Source organism: Erpetoichthys calabaricus, chromosome 1, assembly GCF_900747795.2.
Source record: "Erpetoichthys calabaricus chromosome 1, fErpCal1.3, whole genome shotgun sequence".
NCBI lineage: Eukaryota > Metazoa > Chordata > Cladistia > Polypteriformes > Polypteridae > Erpetoichthys > Erpetoichthys calabaricus.
In genome coordinates, this window is record NC_041394.2 from 8265781 (window position 1) to 8281696 (window position 15916).

General features: G+C 42.3%; 1 protein-coding gene and 1 long non-coding RNA gene across 5 annotated transcripts in view; one reads left to right on the forward strand and one right to left on the reverse strand.

Moving 5' to 3' along the window:
- LOC127529768 (uncharacterized) overlaps window positions 1–13172 on the forward strand; it is a 240181-nt gene extending 227009 nt beyond the window's left edge. The window contains exon 3 of the long non-coding RNA XR_007936373.1: window positions 13054–13172. This is a non-coding gene — a long non-coding RNA (uncharacterized LOC127529768). The remainder of the gene's footprint in view (window positions 1–13053) is intronic.
- The window catches only part of LOC114647026 (leucine-rich repeat and fibronectin type III domain-containing protein 1-like protein), a 636531-nt gene that overhangs the window by 520175 nt on the left and 100440 nt on the right, over window positions 1–15916 (reverse strand). The gene's annotated exons all lie outside the window — the stretch shown is intronic.

Below are 15916 nucleotides of genomic sequence, written 5' to 3' on the forward strand. Positions count from 1 at the left end.
AATTGTTCAGATTTCGCCTGGCGTGGGGAATATTTAGGGAGTTGGCGGTTAAAGGGTTAATTTTTTCTTTATTGTCCGTGGCAGACATCAAAAAGCATCGCGATGGGCAAGTTTATAAAACCTTGGAAAGTGGTCATGGTCCTTGCAGGGCACTATGCAGGAACCCAGCCACAAGGGATGCACAAACCAGTGCGTTTCTTCATTCCAGTCCTAAGCCCTGATAAATGGGGAAGGGCATCCGGTGTAAAATTTTGCCAGATCAATATGTGGACAACAATACAGATTTCCATAAGGACCTTATCCAGGTTTTCAAAAATCTGCAAAGACATTGATAAAGAAAATCTAGCAGAGTTCTTTCAACTAAACCGTGAATCCCATAGTCGAGGACATCAGTGGAAATTACGGGGAAGTGCATTTAAGCCAAGAAGCACATCTTCATGCAAAGAGTTGTGGGAATCTGATCAAACTACCGAGACATGGAGTCAGAGCAGAAACCTTGACAACCTTTAAGAAGGATCTGGATGAGATATTGGGACAGCTTAGCTATTAACTAAAAAAATGAGCTTAATGGACTTAATGGTCTCCTCTCGTTTGTCAAGTTTCTCATGTTCTGATATTCTTATATAGGCAAAAATGATCAAAATAGTGGGAAGTGACAGGACAAAAGGGGAGCACATGGACTATACGCAATGTGATCTTCTCACATGTTATGACATCTGGGTGCCCTCTCACATTTAATGACTCATTTTTATTGACAGCCAATCAGAGGCAGGAGTAAACCATGTGATTTTTGTTTTTTTTACGGGCTTTTTGAAGGTAATACCTCGCAATCTGACATCGTGACTGCTCTCCACGTCACGTTTCATTTTTCGGACTTGTTTTGACTCTGTTTCACTGCAATTCTTTTCCCTTAAATACAGAGAGGAGCCTGAAAGTCCTTATTTCTTGGTTGGCCCTTTACATCTGGGAGATTCTCCGCTTTTCATTTTCTTGTTCATAGTGTCACACACATGTGTATGGGAGCCAGCCACCGGGACCAAAAGAAGGGAATTCCATGCCCGGCCTGGGGGCGGCGGGGTGTACTCAACCCAACTTATTTTGTCCCCACAGACCAGACACGGGAAATTCTGCCTGAGTGTGAAGACGTCACTTCCACCTCAGCTCTGATGACATCACTTCCTGTCCCCACCCTGAGGACGACATCTCTTCCTTAAACCTCCCTATAAAGCCCAACTTCCTTCCTCCATTGAGCAGTTCTGTTTTGGACTCACTTCTGCACTCCATTGTACTGAAAGCTTTGCCTTTTTGTAGCCAAGGTCAAGTACACGGGTGGCTGCCCCAAACCTTTGTCTCGTGTTGAGGCTCATCGTTTCACAATAGGTAGAATAAAAGTCTTTTACACTGTACGGGAAATCACATTTTTTAAACATTTCATTCTTACATGTTAAAGCAGAAAATGCAAAATATAAAGTGAACTAAATGCCTTAGGCGTGTTTTTATGCAATAACTGCAAATAAGCGAACCCCTGCTGATTTTAACAGATGCCTTTTTTTTGCAATAAACAAACACAATTAAGATGAATGTTTTCTTAGTTACATGATGCGGTGACTCTGAACCGTCTTATATTTCGTTTACTGTAAAGTGAGAGTTTGTTGTGCTGTAAGGGTACCGTATAAATTTAGGGGACTCACTGGAATACGTTATGAAACTCATATCAGTGTAAACCGTAAAAAACTTAAGTTTGATCTGAAATGCTCCAGATCTCTAATACAGGGACACAATGCAGTTTATTTCTAGGATTTTTTTTTCTTTTAATTTTAGGAAGCATTTTCTCTTCCAGTTCCCTGGCTTGCATTCAGATTCCTTTTTGTACATTTTAAGGGACCAACCGGCAGTTCAACCCAGCCGGGACGCCCCGAGGAGGGAAGGATGGGGGAAAGGCAACTACGTTTAGACACTGCCTCCCTCAAGATGTTAGATATGCACTATGGGATTTGGAGTTCGGCTTCACAGCCCTGCTGGGTACCGTGGGTGCCGCCAGGAGATGCTGCAGGACGACCTGGGGAGTCGCGCTTCCCTCATAACCTGGAAGTACTTCTGGGATTTCCGTCCTTGTGACTTACTAGTACTTGTTTATACTAACCCTTACTCTCTCTTCTGTTTCCTTTACCGGTGTCCTTTTGGTGGTGGCTTGCACCACCACCATCTACTCTAAGTACCATGATGTTCCAAAAATGATGGATGGATTAAAAGCCAGAAGTCTGTATGATCATCAGCATCAAGTGACTCTGTGAGAACCCTAATTACAAAGAGGACTATTTCATTTATATTAGGTAGAATGCCCAGAGGGGACTGGGTGGTCTCGTGGCCTGGAACCCCTACAGATTTTATTTTTTTTCTCCAGCTTTCTGGAGTTGTTTTTTTTTGTTTGTTCTGTCCACCCTGGCCATCGGACCTTACTCCTTTTCTATGTTAACTAATGTTGCCTTATTTTAATTTCTTATTTTGTCTTTTACTTTTCTTTTCTTCATTATGTAAAGCACTTTGAGCTACTTTTTGTATGAAAATGTGCTATAGAAATAAATGTTGTTGTTGTTGTTATACTAAAATTCTCTGCAGCACAAAAATAAGATCGGAGGAACTAAAGGCACAGAAGACAATGGCAAAATGAACAAACTCCTAATACACAAAATCCAAAGAATAGTCAAAAAACAGTACAGGTTCAAAATAATCCAGTAAATCGTAAAACCACAATAACAGTAATCACACAGGAACTCGTCGTCACCACAAGCACATTCAAAATGAACTGCCAGGCTTTATAGTGCAAGGGGTAGGCCGTTGATGGTGATAAGCAGGTGGACTACCCACAAAACACACTGAACATAAAGATACGCAGATATACAGAAGGTAAATGACCAACAATATTAACGTAAACAAATTCATCATAAATGGGCAAAACAGAATGGCATTTGATCCCCAGCCAGGGGTAGAACCCTGACTGAAATACAATAATTTTGTTACATTTTACTATTTAATTTTTGTTAAAAATAACTTCTTATATAAGATCCTTTCATGGATTTGTCCCTACTGATCAAAATTTTTAATGGTTTCTCTTTCCAGTAAAGTGTTTTCTATACTCCAGTACTTGTTAAATCTACTAGAACTTTTAAAGCTAGCTTCCTATTTTGGGGCTTGTTAAGGGGTAGCTGGTCTGAAGTGAGCCTCTTATGGGCTGGCCAGTGAAGGTCTACTCAAGATTATGGTCATTTTGGAGGCCTCAAACCTCTTTTTGCCATATTTGTGGCTCCAGTACATAACAGCTTGACATCTAGTATGACAACACATCCTGTGCATTGGTACTGTGGAGAGGATGGGTTTGCAACCTCATGTCTAACAGCATGGAAAGCAATAAACTTATAAAAATTGTTTTTAGATAACATGCTGGGCCTTCAACATTACAGATTGTATACAATTTCATGTACTGCATGGGGCTATGCAGTGAATGTTGGCCATAAGTCTGCGTCCCTATTACTTGCCCAGAGAGTTTGGAAACGTCATGTTGTTATTGTTGTTGTTATTGTCTACATTCCTCCTCGGGTGGACGTGGAGATAGCGGGTGACATCATCCATTCTGCTGTTGCTAAACTACAAACGCAGCACCCCGAGGCGCTTGTGCTAATCGCTGGAGACTTAAACCATGTGACGCTGGACAAAACATTACCTGCCTTCTCCCAGTATGTGGACTGTAACACCCGGGGAAATAAGACTATTGACCTACTGTATGCAAACGTTAAAGACGCATACAGCGCCACACCGCTGCCTGCTCTTGGGAAAGCAGATCATAACCTGGTTCTGCTTCAGCCTCACTACAAACCAAGAGTGAGGGTTCTACCTACAACCACACGCTCATTCAGAAAGTGGTCCCCTGAGGCAGAGCAGGCTCTGAGAGACTGGAACTACAGACTGGGATATCCTGCAGGGGTCACATAGTGAGAACATTGAAGAGGTTGTTGACTACACTACTGACTACTGTACATCAACTTCTGTATGGACATTGTAGTTCCAGTAAGAACAGTACACTGCTATGCTAACAACAAGCCATGGATTACAAGTGACATCAAGGGCCTTTTGAACCAGAAGAAAAGGGGTTTTAAAGGTGGTGATCACCATGAGCTCAAGCGCGTGCAGAAGGAACTCAGAGTCCAGTTCAGGGCGGCGGAGGAACAGAAAGCTGGAGCAGAAGTTGCAGAATAACAGCATGAAGGAAGTGTGGGATGGGATGAAGATCATCACTGGCTGCAGCTCAAAGAGGGGTGCCACCATCGAGAGAGATGTGGAGAGAGCAAACCAAATGAATAACTTCTTTAACAGGTTTGACCACCCTAACCCACTATCACCTCGGAGTACTACACCCTCCACCCATCTTTCTGCTGATACCAGCAAAGGTGAGAGTTTCCCCCAACCCACAATTACAGAAGCCCAGGTAAGCAGAGAGCTGAGGAGACTTCATGCCAGCAAAGCAGTGGCTCCAGATGGAGTATCGCCCCAACTGTTGAAGGCCTGTGTGTTGGAGCTGGGGAGTCTTCTACAGCGCATATTCAACCTGAGCCTTGAACAGGGGAGAGTCCTGAGGCTTTGGAAAACATCTTGCATCACTCCAGTCCCAAAGGTATCACGTCCTAGTGAACTGAATGACTTCCAGCCTGTTGCTCTGACGTCACATTTGATGAAGACCATGGAGTGGCTGCTTCTTCACTACCTGAGACCACAGGTCCGCCAAGCCCTCGACCCTCTGCAGTTCGCATACCAGGAGAAGGTGGGAGCGGAGGATGCCATCATCTATATGCTACACCAATCCCTCTCCCACTTGGACAGAGGCAGTGGTGCAGTAAGAATTATGTTTATGGACTTCTCTAGCGTCTTCAACACCATCCAACCTCTGCTCCTTAGGGACAAGCTGACAGAGATGGGAGTAGATTCATACCTGGTGGCATGGATTGTTAACTGTCTTACAGACAGACCTCAGTATGTGCGTCTCGGGAACTGCAGGTCTCACATTGTGGTCAGCAGCACAGGAGCGCCACAGGAGACTGTATTTTCTCCGGTCCTGTTCAGCCTATATACATCGGACTTCCAATACAACTCGGAGTCCTGCCACGTGCAAAAGTTCGCTGACGACACTGCTATTGTGGGCTACATCAGGAGTGGGCAGGAGGAGTATAGGAACCTCATCAAGGACTTTGTTAAATGGTGCGACTCAAACCACCTACAACTGAACACCAGCAAAACCAAGGAGCTGGTGGTGGATTTTAGGAGGACCAGGCCCCTCATGGACCCCGTGATCACTGTGTGCAGATGGTGCAGACCTATAAATACCTGGGAGTGCAGCTGGATGATAAACTGGACTGGACTGCCAATACTGATGCTCTGTGCAAGAAAGGACAGAGCCGACTATACTTCCTTAGAAGGCTGGCGTCCTTCAACATCTGCAATAAGATGCTGCAGATATTCTATCAGACTGTTGTGGTGAGTGCCCTCTTCTATGCGGTGGTGTGCTGGAGATGCAGCATAAAGAAGAAGGACGCCTCACGCCTGGACAAATTGGTGAGGAAGGCAGGCTCTATTGTAGGCACGGAGCTGGACAGTTTGACATCCGTGGCAGAGCGACGGGCGCTGAGCAGACTCCTGTCAATCATGGAGAATCCACTGCATCCACTGAACAGGATCATCTCCAGACAGAGGAGCAGCTTCAGCGACAGACTGCTGTCAACGTCCTGCTCCACTGACAGACTGAGGAGATCATTCCTCCCCCGCACTATGCGACTTTTCAATTCCACCGGGGGGGCAAACGTTAACATTATCTATCTATCTATCTTATAGTATATTGCACATATCTATCTATTGTCACGCACGCTTGCATAGGGAGCCGCGGAAGGACCCAAAACGTAACGTGAAACCTCATGCCAAAAGGGAATGGCGGGGCACTAACCTCTCTCTTTTTGTTCCTGCAGAACGAAGGAAGCACCACCGCCATGAATCTGCTAACCTGAATGTCTTTGGACTGTGGGAGGAAACCGGAGCGCCCAGAGGAAACCCACGCAGACACGGGGATAACATGCAAACTCCACGCAGGGAGGACCCGGGAAGCAAACCCGGGTCCCGAACAATATGTGAAAATTGAAAATAAAAATAAAAAGACAAACATGCTAGATTTTTTACTCATCTATTTTTTTTGAAGATGAAAAAGGAATAGAGCAGCAGGGTAAGGAAGACAATGAAGAACAAATTGTCATCAGAAAGACAAGCAATGTTCTGACCCTGAAGATCACTACAATCAAAATCCCAAAGCTCAATATGCAAAATAAATTCTTAGTCATATAATACACAAAGTCCTAAATCCATATATAAGTTTGATACATGCTTTAGGTAATCCTATGCAAATCCAAAATCTTGGATGCTAGAACTAATGGGTTTCCATCTTACAAGAGCCTTTAGTAAGTATTCAGACCTCATAACTTTTTTCACATTTTTATATGTTGCAACCTAAAATCCTTTAAATTCATTTTTTCCTCCATCAAACAACACTCACTTCACTAGAATGGTTAAAGCAAAAAGAAGTTTTAAGAATTCTGGCAAATTAATTTTTTTAGTATCTCTCTATTATATAAAAAAATCTTGGGTCGAGACGTGACCTTCTCGGAAAGACACTTTGAGGTCCCGCAACCTTTAAAACAAGATCACAAATTATCTAACCTCTCAGTTGTTGGAATGCTTTTGGCTGACACACTTCATGTGCTCTCAGCTCTTAAAAGTTTTATACGTTCAAGATGGCACGTCAATGACTAAGCGAATAAGAAAGAGCAGCGCATCGAAAAGAGACACAAAAGAAGGCAAAATAGAATGCAAAAAAGAGCAACAATAATCTATGTGTAAATTCTGAAAATAAGGAAAGTAATAATCAGCCCAGATCAAGTGGAATTGAAAACCTCGTACGTCTAATCAGGGTCAGAAATAAAAGCCTTCATAAAGACGTTCAAAAACGTTGCCACGATACACATGCAGAGCAGGTTAGAGATTATGAAAGCAGTGGAATTCGAAATGCTCAGAAAAAATTTTGGTGCTATACACATGCAGAGCAAGTTAAAGAATATGAAAGTAGAAAAATTCGAAAGTACCAAAAAAAAAAGAAAGTAAGGATCGCATTAGCACAAACAAATGGAAATTATTACTCGGTGAAATAACGGAACAGCAAAAAGAGATCGAATATATGGACATAGGTGATATGTCAGAAGTATGTAGATATTGTAAAGCTTTATAGTTTAAGTCGGAGACCTGTAGATCATCTAATTAGCGTTGCCATAAGGGAAAAGTAGCATCTCCTCCCAATGAAGAGGCCGAGCCGCGAGAATTAAAAGATTTATTGTTTGGTGAAAGTGAAATCCACAAACACTACAGGCAAAATATCCGAGTCTACAATAATCTTTTCGCGTTCACATCATTCAATCCTCAAAACGTAAATTTACACAATAATGGACCTTACGCTATGAGAATCTGTGGTCAGGAAACAATTAAAGTTATGACAATTTTAATTTCGAAGAAACCACAATTCGGTCATGTGTATATTTATGATCACAGAGAAGCGATGCAACATAGAGTTGAAAGAGTATGTAACAATTTCCATGAAAATAACAATCTCTTTAAATTGTATATCCGGTTAACCAAACCTGGGGGTGGGCAAGCAAAGCGAGCAGGGGGCAGAGCCCCTTACTTTTTTTTAATATTTTTAAGTATTCAGACTCTTTTCTCGATAATTAATCAAAACCCCTTGGCAGTGATTCAAGCCTCTTGGGTATGGCACAATAGGTGTTCTACACCTGGATTTGTGGATTTTCTAATATGTTTCTCTGCAGATCCTATTAGGTTGGATGGAGTACTTTGATGGATAGCTATCTCCAGGGGCATCATGTATAAACGGTGCGTACACACAGCAATGTTGCGTACGAACGTTTCCACGCTCAAATCGCGATGTATAAAACCTAAACTTGGCGTAAAGCCACGCACATTTCCACGGTAACTCATGCCCTGGCGTACGCAATTTCTCCTCTCGGTTTTGCAGACTGGCGGCACCCAGCGTCAAAGCAGTGCTACTGTTCCTGTGTGGTCACACTTTCTTTCTTAGCTCCACATTCCTGACGCGGCTTTATAAATACACTGAAATTAACTGCATATTGTTTATTAGTGTAATGCATCTGATTGTAATTAACCTGCAGCAATATAATAGTCCAGGGAATAGCCATTGTATTCCAAATACCATAACTGCTTTAGCGTTGTTATTCTCAATGCATTTTCTTCTTCTTTCAGCTGCTCCCGTTAAGTGTTGCCACAGCGGATCATCTTTTTCCATATTACTCTCACAGCACCACTCGAAGTATTTATATCACTGTATCTGAGTGTGGAATCACAGCAGCAGCTGATCGGAAAGAGAATTATCGGTATACAGTTTCAAGCACACACTACCTCAACCATGGCAAAACGCGTCAAAGCCATTCCTGTACGGACCTCGCGTTTCAGAAACAGTTTCATCCCAAGAACTGTAAACGCACTCAATCAGTCCATCAAGTACTCCTTGTAGAACTGTTTGTACTTATAAGTACAATTACCCCACTGTAAGCTTGCACTACAGTTATAATATCGCACAACCTGCGCCACTTTATAAAGCGCGTATGATGATGATATCATTTTTAAGATGAAATGCAGCAAAATATGTTGCTTATAGTATACAGATAAAACTTTAACTTTATTTAAATAATCTGTATTGTTAATAATTAAACATGTGAGGACACGGTGCCGCAGCGTATAGCTAGTTCATGGATTGTTCCTGCATTGCGTTGTATTATTGCTGGTGCTGACGTGACACTGGAAGGATAGACGGATAGAATAATTAAACATGTACTACAAAGATATTTCAATGTTCCTTAAAAGTTTTGAAGAATTGGCTTTCTAAGCTTACAGATGGCTTAACGTCTATGACAGAGCTGATTGTGTGGCGATTGGGTATTTGGAGAAAGAAAAGTAAGGATAGGAATTGGAGGTTAGTACGTTTGAAAGAGACAGTACTGCTACAATAAAGTATTTCATCAAAGGTCGCACATGGCGCAGCAAGCCTCTTGCATGAGATATGAACAATCACTGTGCCACCGTGTTCCCATGTTTAATAACATGCTTTCATTCCTATCATCATGAAAAAGATATCATGTATACATCTCAGTATTTTAATTATTCAGAGAGCTGTAATATCAAGAATGTAATGGATTCTGTGTCCTGTCGGAGAAAGAGAAAGAACGGAAGCACGTAGTGATTCACACACATAGAGCACATAGAAGATCAAACACAGAACAAAGCATTTAACATGCTACTTGAGAAACTAGTAAAATAAACGATTTTAAGATGAAGTTTATGATGTTCTACTTTAATGACAAAATAAACTACGTGATTAAATTGGAAATTTCGAGATTAAAGTTGACATTTCGTGCGTTTTTCCCTCTGTGTGCCTATGTTTTTTGTCTGTACCCTAATAAGCTTTCATATGACACTCAGACGGTGGGCTACGACTCGCCTTTTCACGCTGACTTTGATATGTGACTTCTTTTTTATTTCGGGCACTGTGCGACTTTGTGAACTTGAGCTTTCAAGTTTCTCCGACACTCTGTCACTCGATCAACTTCCTTTTCTTGTTTATACCACTGTTTAAACCAACAAATAGTACGTTTTTCCTTTGCCTCCACTTGGTATTCGCTGAAATTCTTATATTTTCCCCTGTGCTTTTCCCATTGTCTTTTCACAGAAGGCTATTTATATCGATTTGCATATTCAAAGAGGCGTAATTCTGGGAGGAGTTGGGGCGGGACAGAAGGCGCGTGCACGTGTGTTACTTTTCATGCTGATCGGGATTTATGTAGTGGAAGAACGTGAAAGTTTGCGTACGTACAGATTCCAGCATCTGGATTTTTCTGTGCATACGCACATTCCTGCTTTTGTGCTTACACCATGATATAGTGTGAATTCTACGCACGGCGTTATACATGAGGCCCCAAGTCTCTCCAGAGATGTTTGTTTGGATTCAAGTCCAGGCTCTGGCTGGTACACTCACCTGCAGTATGTTGCCTTGCATTGTGCTTAGCTTCATTGTCCTGCTTCAAGATGAACGTTTGGCCCAGTGTGTGGTCCAGAGAGCTCTGGAACAGGTTTTTCTCACTCTCTCTAGCTAGTGAACCCTTAAATTACATATAGGGTCCACTTTGAGGACAAGTTCTGGAATCACTTCTGATAAATTGGCATTTAGGCTCTAAGACCCCAGTGACTTGTGGAGGAACACAAAGTATTTTGCTCTATTATATTGTATTACTGAGATGTGTAGGAGGAAAATGGGCATCCGGGATAAAACGGGGAGAAATATGCTAACCAGATGGGAGGCCAGTGCAATGACGCAGACAAACTAATAAATAACTTTCTGACCGGCTGGTATAAAATATTGGATGGACCAGCTGAAGCTGGGAGTCAGGAGCAGTTCAATCCCCCATACATCAGGTGGCAGTGGTCCTCACGTGGGAAACCAGTCAGAACACCCACAGGGGTGCTTGGGATATAGAGTCCAGAGGGACAGCCCTGTTGGGGTCCTTACATTCCAATAGAAGGAGCTGTTGGGGTAGGACCGCCACACTTTCACTGAGACCCAGAAGTGCTTCCCAGAAGATGTGGCACAGCTCAGGAAGCATTACCAGGTCGGGCAAAAAAGGAAGCCTGCTGCCACAGTAGCAAGAAGGACGGAAGGAGGAAAATGTAGTGGTTCATTGTGATTATAATTGTATTTGTGGCGGATCGGTGGGAGAGGTCTGTGAAAAGGTGCTTAAGAAGGAATAAAAATCCCTTGTTTTATTCATATAGCGTATGCTGTATTACTGTGTCTGTGGTTTGGGGCTCTCTGGTGCCCCCTTGTGGTTACAGGTGTCCATGATAGATTGGTCATCCAGCTCTTTGAAGAAGATTACTTGCATTCTGTTTTGTGTGCTGTATTTACCCCATTTGTTTAACCCTTCCCAACATTCTTCCATTTTTGTTTCTTTATTTGGGAGTTTATTCTTGTCTTCTTAGAAAGTCATGGCTTGGGGGCTGTTAAAAAACAGCTTGTTAAACCCCATGGAGGCATTGCTTGCTTGATTTTGGGCTATACAAGAAATAACTTGTCATTGTTGTTGTTGTTGTCGTTGTTGTGCTTGACGAAAAGCCTCCCTAGATATGTAGTGAAGGTACAGACCCCACATCAACAGTACTTGGGGTCAGTTATGCAATGGAACCAAATTGTGTTTCACCATGCTTCTTGAAATGTAGAGTATACACAGTAAAGTAACAGAATTGTGCCTTACTGGTAATTCTCTATAACTGGAAATATTAACAGTAGTAAAAAGTACTCAATGGATCGATGAACAAAAAGAAAACACAACATTTAAAAAGGGAAAAGAAGAAACAAATTGCTTTTTTCATATCAGATAGGGAGACTATCCCAGGGGGATTAATAAAGTATCTATCTATCTATCTATCTATCTATCTATCTATCTATCTATCTATCTATCTATCTATCTATCTATCTATCTATCTATCTATCTATCTATCTATCTATCTATCTATCTATCTATCTATCTATCTATCTATCTATCTATCCCTTATGTCCACCTTTCAAGTGCCACCAAAATGCTCCCCCATTCCTCATGTTACACATCTCTTTTTCTGCACTCTGGTCTTGTCTTGTCCCTACTACATATTTGATCCTAACTCAACTCCTGACTCCTCTCTCTGGCCAGAGAGCCTTTAAACTGTCCCACTTTGGGGACAAGCTGTGGAATCACTTCTGACAATTTGGCTATCAGGCTGTAGGCTACTATTCTTTTTAGAGGACCTTAGTGACTCTATGGGAAAAGTATTATGGGAAAGAGTAGTGGAAGCGCGGTTAAGAAGTGAAGTGATGATTAGTGAGCATCAGTATGGTTTCATGCCAGGAAAGAGCACCACAGATGCGTTGTTTGCTCTGAGGATGTTGATGGAGAAGTATAGAGAAGGCCAGAAGAAGTGCATTGTGTCTTTGTGGACCTCGAGAAAGAATATGACAGGGTGCCTCGAGAGGAGGCGTGGTATTGTATGAAGAAGTCGGGAGTGGCAGAGAAGTACGTAAGAGTTGTACATGATAAGTACGAGGGAATTGTGACAGTGGTGAGATCTGCGGTAGGAGTGACGGATGCATTCAAGGTGGAGGTGGAATTACATCAGGGATCGGCTCTGAGTCCTTCCTTATTTGCAATGGTAATGGACAGGATGACAGACGAGATTAGACAGGAGCCCCTGTGGACTATGATGTTTGGTGATGACATTGTAATCTTTAGTGAGAGTAGGGAGCAGGTTGTGGAGACCCTGGAGAGGTGGAGATATGCTCTAGAGAGGAGAGGAATGAAGGTCAGTAGGAACAAGACATGTGTGTGAATGAGAGGAAGGACAGTGGAATGGTGAGGATACAGGGAGTAGAGTTGGCGAAGGTGGATGAGTTTAAATACTTGGGATCAACAGTACAGAGTAATAGGGATTGTGGAAGAGAGGTGAAGAAAAGAGAATGCAGGCAGGGTGGAGTGGGTGGAGAAAAGTTTCAGGAGTGATTTGTGACAGATGAGTATCAGCAAGAGTGAAAGGGAAGGTCTACAGAACGGTAGTGAGACCAGCTATGTTATATGGGTTGGAGGTGGTGGCACTGACCATAAAGCAGGAGACAGAGCTGGAGGTGACAGAGTTAAAGATGCTAAGATTTGCATTGGGTGTGATGAGGATGGACAGGATTAGAAATGAGGACATTAGAGGGTCAGCTCAAGTTGGATGTTTGGGAGACAAAGTCAGAGAGGCGAGATTGCGTTGGTTTGGACATGTGCAGAGGAGAGATGCTGAGTATATTGAGAGAAGGATGCTAAGGATAGAGCTGCCAGGCAATAGGAAAAGTGGAAGGCCTAAGAGAAGGTTTATGGATGTGGTGAGAGAGGACATGCAGGTGATGGGTGTGACAGAGCAAGATGACAAGGACAGGAAGATATGGAAAAAGATGATACGCTGTGGTAACCCCTAACAGGAACAGCCAAAAGGAGAAGAACAAGTGACTCTGAACCCCTAAGCCTTCAGTAACCACTTCTCTCTAATACCCCCATAGATTTTACACCAGCCTCCCCATTTTCCAGCACTGCCCTGATAAGTTGTTCCCTTACTCCCAATATGGATATCTTTCTCCTACAAATCCGTACCCCTAGAAGTCCTTCACCATTCTGGCACCCTTTCACAAAATACATAATTCATTCTTTAAACAAGACTGGCAGAGATATAATATCACTTACAACAATTTTCTACAGAAAAACCATCAAGCTTAGCAGGACCTTTTTCTATATAGCATCCACAGGAGTCCATGCCTCTGAAACAAATTGCTTCAATTATTCCCTTTATATTGAAACAGATGAAGAAAAAAAAAGAAAAAAAATACAATAAGGGGAATAGGACAATAAATCAGGTTTTGGTGATATATAAGTGGCGATACATTAATCATAGACTTCTTGAGCTTTCTTCCTGCTGTGTTTTTCGTGTCACTATTTTAGTTTCTCCTCTCATTCTTCTGGTGATTGTACCAAACCATCCAGACTCTCTGAGCCAAATAGCTTCCGCTCGGCAGGAATTTCTTATGCTCAAGTGCAATTTTGTAGATCACTGTAGTCGTTTTCATTTCTTTCTTGTTAATAGTTCCAGAAATCCTATTTGTGCAAGGTTTTAGTCATTTTCTACTTATGAAATCCCTTATAAAGTACGAAAGCAGAATCTGAAGTGTTTGAGATATTTGATTGAACTTTGGGAATCTTATTTAGGGGTAAGTTTTTGGGATAACTGACACCCTGACTTTTATTGTTAAAATACAGCTCCTTAAATGGTATTTATAGTCTAGCCCACCTTATAACATTTTTTTAATTAGAAGATAATGGCAGAGACATTTTATATTTCCATAGATAGTCTGATCTAATTTTGGCCAAGTCTTGCAATTAAACTACTTCTACTTCATTTGAGAAATCTCATGGTTTCGTGTTGTCTCTGTCCCTGACTCCACATTTTTATGTTTTTTTTGTGTTCCCATTTTTATTTACCATTTCCCCGTATCTTGTGTTCTTGCTTACTTTACATTAGTTAGCCAGTTTCCCTCAGGTGCTGCTGCAGTTAGAAGCGCAGTAACCTAGAAAGGATTTAAAGGCTGCTCCTCACTGCAGGTTTTGCTTTTGCGCTTGTTAGGGTTGGATGGAGTACTTTGGTGGATAGCTATCTCCAGGTCTCTCCAGAGATGTTTGTTTGGATTCAAGTCCAGGCTCTGGCTGGGCCACTCACCTGCATTATGTTGCCTTGCATTGTGCTTAGCGTCATTGTCCTGCTTCAAGATGAACGTTTGGCCCAGTGTGTGGTTCAGAGAGCTCTGGAACAGGTTTTTCTCACTCTCTCTGGCTAGTGAACCCTTAAATTACATATAGGATCCACTTTGAGGACAAGTTCTGGAATCACTTCTGATAAATTGGCATTTAGGCTCTAAGACCCCAGTGACTTGTGGAGGAACACAGTGCAAGAACAAAGTATTTTGCTCTATTATATTGTATTACTGAGGTGTGTAGGAGGAAAACAGGCATCCGGAATAAGACGGGGAGAAATACGCTAACCAAATGGGAGGCCAGTGCAATGACGCAGACAAACTAATAAATAACTTTCTGACCGGCTGGTATAAAATATTGGATGGACCAGCTGAAGCTGGGAGTCAGGAGCAGTTCAATCCCCCATACATCAGGTGGCAGTGGTCCTCATGTGGGAAACCAGTCAGAACACCCACAGGGATGCTTGGGATATAGAGTCCAGAGGGACAGCCCTGTTGGGGTCCTTACATTCCAATAGAAGGAGCTGTTGGGGTAGGACCGCCACACTTTCACTGAGACCCAGAAGTGCTTCCCAGAAGATGTGGCACAGCTCAGGAAGCATTACCAGGTCGGGCAAAAAAGGAAGCCTGCTGCCACAGTAGCAAGAAGGACGGAAGGAGGAAAATGTAGTGGTACATTGTGATTATAATTGTATTTGTGGCGGATCGGTGGGAGAGGTCTGTGAAAAGGTGCTTAAGAAGGAATAGAAATCCCTTGTTTTATTCATATAGCGTATGCTGTATTACTGTGTCTGTGGTTTGGGGCTGTCTGGTGCCCCCTTGTGGTTACAGGTGTCCATGATAGATTGGCCATCCAGCTCTTTGAAGATTACTTGCATTCTGTTTTGTGTGCTGTATTTACCCTATTTGTTTAACCCTTCCCAACATTTCTTCCATTTTTATTTCTTTATTTGGGAGTTCGTTCTTGTCTTCTTAGAGAGTTATGGCTTGGGGGCTGTTAAAAAACAGCTTGTTAAACCCCATGGAGGCATTCCTTGCTTGATTTTGGGCTATACAAGAAATAACTTGTCATTGTTGTGCTTGAAGAAAAGCCTCCCTAGAAATGTAGTGAAGGTACAGACCCCACATCAGGAGTACTTGGGGTCAGTTATGCAATGGAACCAAATTGTGTTTCACCATGCTTCTTTAAATGTAGAATATACACAGTAAAGTAACAGAATTGTGCCTTACTGGTAATTCTCTATAACTGGAAATATTAAGAGCAGTAAAAGGTACCCAATGGATCGATGAACAAAGAAAAAACACAAAAAGGGAAAAGAAGAAACAAATTGCTTTTTTCATCTATCAGATAGGGAGACTATCCCTTATGTCCACCTGTCAAGTGCCACCAAAACGCTCCCCCATTCCTCATGTTACACATCTCTTTTTCTGCAC